Here is a 12,301-nt window from a genome sequence, read left to right as displayed (position 1 = left end):
AGGTTATATTTCCTTTTGATGTCCAAATTACTAAGGTAACAGCTTGCTCTTAGCTTGACCTCAGTGTCCTCCAGCTATTTCTGAGCATCCCCCATAAGGTGTGTCATTCATGTTTTCAAACCAGCAACCATAACTACAGGATCCACCTAGTCCTTTCTCTTCTGCTCTAGCTACCCCAGGTCTGCCTCCTGCAGGGCCACTTGGAAATCTTCAGTGCTCCCACTGCCTATAATGAAAGCAAGGCTGCTTGTGCCAAGGACCTGGTCCCTTCCACTGCTGCCAACCCCAACAAGCCTGCCAACTCTTGGATTGTCAGAACAGAATGGGGTTTTATGTGTAAGCAGTGGAAATGACCTCTTCTTCCCAGCTCTGATCAAGGCCTTGTCACCAGGGATCTGAAGCAAGGATGCTTAGAACTGAGTATCAAAAAGTTTTCTTTTGGATAGTTTCATCACTTTCTGGTCTTCACTTGTCTAACCACTGGGGTTTAAAATCAGGTCCAAAGATCTAGATGGGAAGAGAATCCATACCCTTCTTCAAACCTCTCCCTCGTGGATCTTAGCCACCCTAGTAACTGCACTTGGCTCTACTTCCTAAGTCACAAACTTCCTAAGGATATCACTACAGGCACAGGCAGTCTTGTGTTGGTGGGAGTAGTAGTCGTGTTGATGAGTGTCTAAGCTAACAGTCTATAATTAGGCTCAGACAGCCAAATTATATTTTCTGTAGTACTTAATAGTTTTAATTCATTCCATTATCTGAAATGCCTAATTTAAAATAGATTATGGGGAGAAATTCCCTACATCACAATGTCTTCTTCTAAAAAGACGGAACCTACAAACACATTTATCATAATTCACAAGAACTGCACAGGTGAAAATGTGTTTGTTGTGGGAATCAAGCAAGAGTTCCTCCCCAGGTCCCATGTCAGGCTGGGGTATGTAGTTGTGGTTTAAAGTCAGGGCCTGCGGTCTAGCAATGTTCTTGCCTGTGTGAGGCCCAGTGGTTTTGCCTCATAAGAGAACTTCAACTGTTTCCCAGTGATGCTAGTAATAACTGAGAATGGGTTGGGGTGTGAAACTGACCCCTCTTGACACTTACCATGCCCTGTTCTGTTAGGGACTTTGGGGAATAATAATACTTTTTTTTTAAGTATTAAAATCTCTCTTCTGGAGTTTTCAGTACAAGGTTAGATTGAGCTCATAGCCAGGGACTATTTAATTTACACTTTATAAGAATTCTCTCACTCAATTCTCACATAAAGTGTATGTTATTAGTAACTTTATTTTACTAATGAAGAAGATGAAACTTAGGTTGAACAGCTTGCTCAAAGACACAGCAGATTCAGGATTCAGACCCAGATAGCCAGATTCTAGAATCTTTGCTCTTATCCAATGCACTGTTTCCCTCGGCTCCTCCCAGTAAGAATCCTGGGACTGTTGTCAATCAATCAGATTCTCCTCTGTGCATATTTACTTTGAACATAGCCATGTCTTCATTCACAAGCAACAGTTGTAAGAATAATATCACCAAATTACAATGCTCTCATTTACTGAGAAAAAGTTGGGTTAAAAAGCTTTAAATCATTCAAAAGTAATAGAGCCTTTAGAAAAATCTATCAGTGGTTATATTTATAACCACTAGAGGTAAATATAGAAACTTGTTTTGTAAGAAACCACCAGTCTTTCAAAGTGACTATACCATCTTGTATTCCCACCATCAATGAACCAACGCAGGACCTTGTTCATGCTAAATGCTTTACCACTGGGCTACATCCCTAGTCATTATTATTATTACTTTAAATTTAAGATAGGTTCTAGGTTTTTTATTTTCTTTTGTTGAGTTTTAGGAGATGGTAGAAACTTAGAAATAGATGGGGTTTTATTAGCATTTTAAAAGTTAGATTGTAGTAACTACAATTTATTTTTTAATTAATAATATAAAAATCTATTTCTAATAAAATGATAATGGTGGGGGATCATTTTCTTGTAGAAAACCTTTTTAAAATGCATGACAAATCTCTAATAATTCTATTACAGGTTTAAAGTTTGGCTAAGCATTGTAGTTGTTGGATTGCTAATACTGATGTGTTGTTAAATGATAGATCAACCCTTGTGCTAGGTAAGGAGAGAGAATACACCATAGTGGTTAAGAATATGGGTATTCAAGTTCAGATCTAGTATTGCCATTTATTAGCTGAATGACCTTGAGCAGATTACTCAACCTATTTAGGTCTCAGTTTCTTTATCTGAAAAATGGGGGTGACAATATTACTTATTATTATGGACTAAATGCATCCTCCAAAATTCATAATTTGAAGCCTAACTCCCAGTGTGGCTACATTTGGATGTGGTCTTCTCAGGAAATCATTAAGGTTAAATGAGGAACTAAGAGAAGGGCCCTCATCACATAGGATTAGTTTCCTTATGGGAAGAGAATGCACTCTCAGTTTCTCTCTGAGGAGCACAGAGGAGAGGCCACCTGAGCACCCAGCGAGAAGGCAGCCATGACCCACACCCTTACCAACCTCACAAGCACCTTGATCTTAACTTCCAGTGTTCAGACTGTGAGAAAACAAATGTCTGCTGTGTAAGCCTCCCAGTCTGTGGTGTTTTGTAAGGGTAGCCTGAGTTGAATAAAGCACCTACTTTGTAGGACTGTTAAATGAATCCACCCTCTTTGGTTTGTATCTTAAATATCCTCTAAAGGATCACATGTTGAAGGCTTGTTTCCCAACTCATGGTGCTTCGGGGAGGTGGTGAAACTTATAGGAGTCGCGGCCTGGTGGAAGAAATTTAGGTGACTGGAAGTGTGCCCTTGAGGGGGATATCAGGACATTGGCAACTTTCTTTCTTATTTTTTGTTTCCTAGCCACCATGAGGTAAACAACTTTACCCCATCATCTGCTTCTCACCATGATGTTCTTCCTTGCCACAGGTCCCAAAACAATAGGACCAGTCCATCATAGAGTGAAACCTCTGAAACCATGATCCAAAATAAACCTTTCCTCCTTTTAATTGATTTTCTCAGGTATTTTGTCACAGCAATGGAAATTTGATTAACACACATAAATGTACACATACTCCTGTGCACGCTCGCACGCACACACACACACACACACACACACACACAAAGTGATTCATGCAATGCCTGGCACATGGGAAATTCTATAAGGATTATCTAGTGGTGTTGAACTCAGATCTGGACTTAGGATATTGTACAGTGTGTCATGAATAATTTTATATGGGCACACTGAGTTTTGATAAACTTTGAGAAACTATTTTAAAATTAATTAAGGGGGTATATATTTTGTTATAAAGTCAATTTGGTCAGACAAAAGCAAACATACCAACCTAGATTAGAGCCAACATCTCATGACTTCTGCCCTTTCCCTACCTCTCTTCAAATGTCTGGATTCATATTTATTTTAAAAAAGGCACCCTGTTCCCCCTGCCAAATAAAATCTTACACCAACAAAAAGTTTTCATGAGTCTCAGGGGAAATAGGAGACAGAGCAGGAAATATCTGTACAGAAAAACGAAGTCTGTAAAACATAGATGGTAGTTGTAATTTTAGTGATTCCAATATGAATGGCATCAAGTTGAACTCTAATTTTAAAATAGTGGAGGCCAGAATGAGTAAATGTTAGTTTGAAATAACTGTTTTTTTCTTTTAATGTATTAAACTTATACATATTTGGATTCTTGTGCCTTCTGATAATTACTATGAAAGTCAATTTAAGATGGAAGAATAGTTTTCTAAGGAGGGTCAAGAACCATGAGAAAAGAAATAATAAATATTAAATGTAAAATATATTTTTGCTTTAATACTTAAAAAATATTAAAATATCTTTTTGCTTCCAAAGTATCATGTTTATGGGGGACGAGGAAGAGTTGAAGAAGTAGGGGAGAAAGGAAGAAACCTAAAGAAACAGAGAAATGGAGAAAAAGAAGGAAATAGAAATAAGTGTGGGGTGGGGGTGTAGCTCAGTAGTAGAACATTTGTCTGGTGTGAAATCCTTAGTTTGATCTCCAGTATATATATAAAAAAGAAAACAGCAGAGTTGTTTAAATTTAAAAAAAAAAATTAGTTCTAAAGATTTTGAAGGATTTTTTTGAAAAGGTCATTAGTAAGATTCTTCCGAGGGAGAGGAACAATTTTCTCCACACTTTTGAAACTTCACTGGGCTATTAATCAGTGCTTAAACCCCTTTCACTGCCCACACCCTGGAAAGAACAACCTTTGGCCTGTGACACTGATGGACCTCCAGGTTTGGAGATTTACCACTTGGTCCAGTTCTATAGTAGGACTTAACTGGTGAATAATAGTGCAGTGCCCTCTTTCCTCAAGGATGGGGAAGGCCATGTCTGTGTTGGGTGATTCCGTCTTGCCCACCATTTGCAATCCACCCCTGGATTGCAGCTCTGTAAACTACTGTCTCCACAGGGATTGATTAGGTCCTGATAGAGGCCACCCATGAGGCTGTGGCATTTAGGAGGATCACATATGTGGGGCATGTGTCAGATAGGAATGACAGATATCTTCACCTTCTCTCCTTTGTCTCTAGGCTATCCTCCGGTAAGAAGATAGTTTTTATAGTTTGGTAGTAGAGAAGGAAAGTTTAAATTCATCCAGCCAGTATTTTTTGAGCATGTAATATGTGACAGGCACTGGGGATACAGATAGGCACTGGGGAAGGTATTAGAGTCTCTGCCTCCTTGAGTCTGCAGTCAGGGAAGCAGTAAATATCCCACATCGTACCATATTTTGTACCCCTCTGCCCTTTACCAAATTGGTCACATCTTCCAATACACAGATTGAATCTTGTCCCATCTGGACCCTTCCACTGGGCACCAAGCTTGTATGTCAGAAAGCTGAAGCAAATAAAAAAGAAATCTTTGATAACTAGAGAATAAATTATTTGAAAGGTAGCTGTTGCGTTTTCTCATTTTAAAAAGATTTTTATTTTAGATAATTCCTAAACATTATTTCAAGCTATTTGACCCTCATTCAAGTAAAGAAAAGCAAAACAAAACCTTTGCAAATTTTCTAACCCAGAAAAGAATTCTTTACAACAAGGACAACCTCTGCAGCCTCCTGGTAGAAAGTTCATTCTTTGGGTTTCCATGATGGCAGCCTCTCTCCCTTGCACCCTACCTACTTCTTATTCCCCAGGCCTAATTGGAAGGCTGGTCCCATCATCTTCAATAGGGTGGAATTAGTAACAGACTGTAAGAGTGCATTCCTTCCAGTTGTTCTGGTTATTCTAGTGTCTACTCCCTCTTTATCATCTGAGCTGGCCTGAAACTTTACTATGATCCCTTAGCAATGGAATGCCTACCCATCTTTAGATCCCCACTCTTACTCAGCAACAGAACACTATTTTTTTTCCAGGTATTACCATCCCACCTTCCCAGCTACTAGGTCATAAGGATAGTGGCAATCTCATCCCCCTACCTAGGAATCCTGCCGGGTTTCTGTTCTCACGACTAAAAGGCTCAGGGGTCACTCCAGTAAAACTGGGCTGACTGGGCTGCGCAAAATAACCACACAAGAGACACAAATACCTTTTTGTTTGGGGTGGCCATGACCTTAAGGGTCTGCAAGAAGAGAGAGAGAAGAAGCTATTCAAATGAGGCAAGGAGTCAGGTTTCAGGGGGCTGAGTCTATCTTCATGATGTCCCCTGTCAGCAGGTTGACTGACACCTGGGTAGGCCACACTCAAGGGCACAGTAAGAGAAGGGGACACACACAAGGCACTTCCATGGAAGATTCTATCCTAAACAGGGCAAGGGGTTATATTACAAAGGAACAGGTGAGCATAGCTTTACCCATGGGGCTGTAGCAAGACACACCCATGCACGAGACATGGAACCTCAGACCAAGAAGGGTGGGGAAAGCTCTGCCACATTTCTGCGACTGAGCGCCTCGGCACCCAGCTGGAGAGTGTGACTCAGTCAAGTGCTAGATTGGTCTCCCACAGAATCCATTTAGGGAGCTACTTGTGACTTGATCCTGGTCAATAAAATAAATAGGCAAAGAGAAGAGTAGAAAGACCTGTAAACATTTTCTTGCTCATAAAAGGAGACTTGTGAGAAGAGATATCGTTTGCAGCTATATGTGGAAAATGGCATGATATCAGTCATCTACCAACTATAACCAGGCTAGCTTGAGAGCAAAACTGACTTGATGAAAAGGGTCCACTAGAAAGTTGGAAAGAATTTTGGTCTTCAATTATGAATCTTAAGCTGCTGACTCACCTGACCCCAGGACTACCCTACCCAAGACTTCTCAATATATAATAATACATCACATTCTCCTTATTACTTACATCGGTTGAGTCAGCATCTTCTGTTAAACCTGAAGGCCTCCTGATACACTTCCATAAGCATGGAAGCCAAAGAATCACAACTGGGGATCCTGGGCTGGTTTTTTCTTTCTTTTTTATTCTGTTTGGTTTTGTTACTCTGCAATTCCAGGAGGAAAAAAAAATGACAAGAAATTCATGCTGTAGATTTATTTGCCTATTTGTTTTTAGTTAGATTTTTAAATTTTGAGATAATTGTAGATTCACACACAGTTGTGAGAAATGAGATAGATCCCGTGTATCTTCACTCAGCTCTCCTCAGTGGTACCATTTAGCAAAGTTATAGTAGGCTACCCTTCATGCTCATCATCTATCATACAACAAGGTTTGTGATTTGGGATGAATTCCATGAAGTATCATGGGTTACACTAGGGGGCAATTTACAAAGCAAGAATCAACAAAAAAAGAGAAGAGATGGGCCAAGTTTCTCTGCTGGGCAGATGGTGGATGGGCATTCCAGGGGAGGAATGATTCCCCCTGATGTTCTCCTTATAGGGCATGAACGAGAACAGCCCAGTTGGAGGGAAGCTCTTTAGACTTTTTGAATAACATCCAGACTGGGGTTAGAGACCAACTTTTTATAGGAGTCGTCTAGAGAAGTCAGCTGTCTAGCACATGATGACCTGGTCTTGGGAATAGTTTGGGTGCAACCCCTCCTATGGGGAAAACAGTGGGGGCAAACCAGATAAGCCACCTAGGTCAGTTGTTGACAAGCCTGATTGTGGCACTGTGAGTCTTATTCACCTTTATATTCCCAGTGCTTGGCACAGATCCTGACATATGATTGGTATATGAGCAATGTCTGATAACTTAATGAACAAATACACTTTGTGCCAATCAAAAACAAGAGATTTTGTTATTGCTGCTGGAACAAGAGGAAGGCTAATCATGTACATTGTTGCCCACATTTCTTGAATCCATGGAAGTCCAGGCACATTCTGCTTTTACTTTGGTGAAGCCTCTCAGAAGAATCTACAATTCTATGAGAAGGCTCCCCTGTCTCAAGCGAGATCTCCTTCTATTGAATTTCAGCCATTTCCTTGCAGTTCTGGCAAATCAAGCCAGCGTCTGGGATTTGTTACAGCAGTCCTGAGACTCTCCATAAAGTAAAGCTCTGCAGGCAACAGCAACTCTGGAATTTCCCACAGCCGCTCCTAGAACAATCTTCTAAAAGTTCCAGGAGGTTAAAATAGATAAGGAGTTTAATGGGAAGTTAGCCACTGTTTGTAAAAACATTTTTGTTTTAAATGAAAACAGTTTGAAAAATGACATCCTTTACACAATTTTCTTAGGACAGATTTCTAATCTCATCACCCCTAAAAATTCCTTTCAGAAATTTTCCCCAATGGAGTCCCTGTCTTAAGGGATTTTTTAAAAATAAACAAACAACTCTGTTAAATAATAATGAATTTATTTTCCCAAGAGGAAATCAAGGAATCAAGATACTTCCCCCCCCCCCGTAACTAAAATTCATTCTTGATGCTGTATTTTGAGTAAACTAACAACTACTTTTAAGTTTCCTGAGAAACTGAAAATAACTGGAGGAATTCTCATCCTCTGTCTACCCCGCCCCCTCAGACACTGGTCATTACTGTCCTCAACTGCTAGGTATTCTAGCTTTGAAGCTAGTGTTCCAGGGGGTGCCAGGCAGAAACATAATTAACTCTGCTAGGTCTTTTGCTATCTATTTGCTCTCCTTAATGGAAATGGGTGTTTCCCCTGTGGCAATTATTCCTGACTTAAGTTCTCCCCACCTAGGGGCTACTAGTCCCAGTTCTGTTAAGATGACATAGAAAGATGTAACAAGTGATCCAGCATAGCCAACACCTCTCACCTAAGAAACATTCCTTTAAGGTGTGCACTAAAAGTACTTGTTTCTTGTAAATGAATATCACCACCATGATTTTGCTTGCTTCGTGGTATAAAGTTGTCAATTTAGGAAGGGGGAAAAAAAATTCTCAAGCAAGAGCACAGCAAAACAATAACTTTTGATATTTTCTAAAAGAAAAAAAGAATATTTTTATGACTCTCACCATTGCCACAATACTTTTTGGGGGGTAAAGATTCAAATACATGGGAGCTTGGAAATCTGACCTTGGCCAGCACAAGAATAGAGAGAATCTGGTACTTCTTAATTTCCCATTCAGGTTCTCAGTGTTCCAGGAAGCAGTTTGCTCAAGTTTCTTTTCTCCATTTAGCTCTCCTGAATGCCCAGCTTCAGTGCCCAGGCATCACTGCCAAGGATCCTGCTGGCTCATTCAGCTGCCATTCAAAGAAACAGCCCTCCACATCGCCTCACACTTGGAAGGCTGTCTTACAGCATAAAACAGGTGGAAGGACATTCTGCCTTTAGAGATCTGCTGGCATGTCTCACTACTTCTATTTCCCAATGCCAAGAATGACAAAAATCTTTTGTGTATGTTCGGGGGTGGGAAAGACCAGATATTACTGTGAACAGCAGTTAACTTGGCTGTTCAGACAAGATTCCCAGGGCAGCTGTTATAACTCAAGACAGCAATAGCTCTAACACTTGGCTCTGTTGCTAGGATAGATTGATAGAAACTTTGGAAAAATCATTTAAAAATGTAGGCTCTCATGATACTGTTGGATATGGTATGGATCAACTTATAGATAACTGAATATTTGCTAGTATTGTAACATAGAAGTACATAAGCAAAGTACTCAACTAGGATAGTGTTTGCACTTCCATTTTAAACATCTGTTTTCAGTAAAGTCATTAGTTATCTGTTGGCAAAAATTTGAACTGACATATGATTTGCAATCTGTAGCTACATTTGAGACTGGGTTATCTTTTTATATGTTGTCACAATCCTACTTAAAATAACAAATCAGTTAACTTCACAATGGAATTATACATTCCAATTTGTGAACTTGCCAGTTGTTTGTTAGCCAAAGACTAACTCATGCTTAATTTTTAGTCTTGACACGTACATGTACACACACATAACCTTTTTTATTTTTTTGTTTGAAGAAAATATTATCTTAGTGTTCAAGAAGTAGTTATTTATATGAAAATAAGTTTGTACTTCAGTGGAAGATAAAAGTACTGACTGAAATAAGTTATTCCTGGAAAGTAAATTCTCAACAGTTCTATGAATCTCAACATTGTCAGTTCTCATGGCTTCCTAGATTTTACTAATGTTTATTAGTTTAAAAAACAAAGTTTTATGATTTTGCTTTGAACATATCTGGACCAAATTGAAGATATGCAATTGTCCCCATTCTAGAATGAGCTTAACATGGACATTATTGACACAGTTAATGATTCTGTATCATTAGCAAAGCATAGAATTATTGTTGACATTGGCTTCTGTTGACTTACATATTCATTTGGTTATTTGATTGCTGCTAGAAAATTGGACACACCAACACAGCCATCTGGCTTTCCCTGTCTGACCATTTCCTTGGCTTACTTACTGTGTTGCTTCCAGTTTCTAATAATTGCCTCCACCTTCCTGGGTCAAAGTACAACGTGGCCTCTGCTGCTGTACTGCCCAATCTGGTCTACCCTGCCCAGCAGCTGCCTCTCACCTCTGCAAGTCTCTTCTGTCATTTTTGTGCCCAGATAGGCTCAGTAGTCTCTGCCAGTTCTGCCATCTACTTCCTAGCCGATTGCTCAACTCCTATGGTATCTTCTTCCTTCACATTTTTCCTCTTCTGGGGCCCACATCTCCAATACACCTGCTTTCTGCATCTCCTGACATCTTTCAGCTTGTCTGTTGGCACTTTTCATTTGCCCACATATTGATAAAGCCAAACCACAAGTTAAACTGTTGGCCTTATCATACTAATCTTGATTTCCTTTTTCTGACCTTTTGTATATGGCACTGATACTTGATCTTACTGTGATTCCACTCTAAGCTTTCTTATCTGCATTGTTTCTGGGAGAATTTCCCCCCCTTGATGCTTTGAGGTGGGGAGCAACCTCCCCATTCCTGCTTTTGAACCTACAGTAATAGCCATGCTTCCTGCCCACTGTTGCCTTCTTTTTACTGCCTCTGAGCCAGGCCTGCTCAGCAGGTTCCCAGGCTGGCCCAGATTCGCTTGGATGCTCTTGTTACCACCTGCTTATCTACCCTTCACAATTGCAGCACTTTTGGGACAGGTTGACAATGTTCCCTCTGCTCATGTTGCTTAGGGCTCAATGAAAAAAATGCCTACAGATCAGAATAGATGAAAGTCATCATAGGTGGGGGAAATTAAACCAACTGTGAGGAAAGAGAAATAGGAAAGGAGATGAAATTAAAGAATCTAAGTGGAATTATTAGTAGCAGTAAGAATGAATAAGATTGAAATGGAAGACCGGCGGGTGTGATAGGTAAGAGATTGTGTTAGGAGTCTGTACTTGACCATGAAATCCTACCAACTTATAGTCTTGATGTTTGCTGGGTCACATGCCCTTCAACATTTAAAAGACACAGTTTAGTGATCCATTCTATTTAATGAATAAATACCCTAGAAGAACTAATGAGAAAAAAATAAATAAAAAAGAACTAATGAGAATGAATTTAAGAAAGGAAGTTCTCTAATCCCTTAAATATGATTTGTGAAGTCCATGGGGGTAAGGCTGATACATAGAACAGCAAAGGAAACCTGTAACTTTAATATGAGTTTTAAACAATTTTTATCATGTCTGCAAGAGAGGAATATAAAAATGTGGAGAGGCAATGTGCTAAAAGTTTACATGGTAAGGCAATATAGGGCAACCCCCCCAGTAATAAATTAGGGTTGCTCTCCATGAAAAAGGAGGGGGAAAGGTTGTTAAAAGGCAAGTCATCATCACAATCTACTTTTCCATGTAAATTCATATTTTTTTCAAATAACATTGGTGAAAAAGATAACAGATGCTCAGACAATCACCAAGATTTATTTTTGCAGCATTAGTGTCTGTGTTGTCCATACCTCTAATCACACTTTAAAATTTACTTCAAGGTAAATGAGAGTTTAGGAAGGATTCTCAGTAATCTCCTTTGAATTTGTGGACAACAGTTGGGACTTCAGTGGGAGGATGGGGGAGGCATATCACTGTAAAGCTTCTAATGTTAAAAGGAAGACTATATTTTTAATTACACTCATTAGTCTGGAAATTAGTATTTCCAGACTGCTAGTAGTTTATATCTATGATTAGCTATCCACTAAATGACTAATTTTAAATAAGTCCCCTAAATGACTAACTTTTATTTTCTGAGTAAGGATTGAGAGATGCAGCTTTAATAATAGAGTCATATCCTTGCAATTGAGGGATTCACGAATAGTAAGGGGAAATGGTCAAATAATCTGCAGGTGATTCCACCATAACACTCCTACAGTGGTATTCCTTATAATTCACCTACATACAAAGTACCTACAAATGTGACAATGAATCTGTATGAAGAAGTGGATCCTAGAAGTGAATCCTTTTCCTCCACAAGAGCAATGTTATAATGAGAGAAAGCATTACCACCAAGAACTCAGAAATAAATAGATTATGGATGTGAACAAAATGTATGATAAAAGCAAAGTTACAACTATATGCCTATATAGCAATTTAGATATTTAAATATGCTTTTATATTTAAATATGCTTTGTACTAAAAAATGAGTATTCATACACTGTGCACTTTCCTTATCAAAGTATTATAATAAAAATTTATTTCACACACAAAAAATGAATTTCTGCTAAAGTACATGATGAAAAATAAATTTTTAGCCTTTAAATATTTTATTCATTTCATAGATCATTGAAAATGAGCACTAAGAGGTTCAACAAATTCATTTTAAGAGGTAAGAAAAAAAGATCAGTTAAATTAAATAAATTGCCAAAGGTAGGAAAGTCAGGACTAGACTACGGGACCACTGAATCCTAGTATAAGATCTAGCACTCTTATCTCACAGCCTAGCAGTTTAGTAATTCATTCATTGATCTTCATGACAT

This window comes from Urocitellus parryii, chromosome 3 (assembly GCF_045843805.1).
Source record: "Urocitellus parryii isolate mUroPar1 chromosome 3, mUroPar1.hap1, whole genome shotgun sequence".
Classification (NCBI taxonomy): domain Eukaryota; kingdom Metazoa; phylum Chordata; class Mammalia; order Rodentia; family Sciuridae; genus Urocitellus; species Urocitellus parryii.
This window is presented reverse-complemented; position numbering follows the sequence as displayed.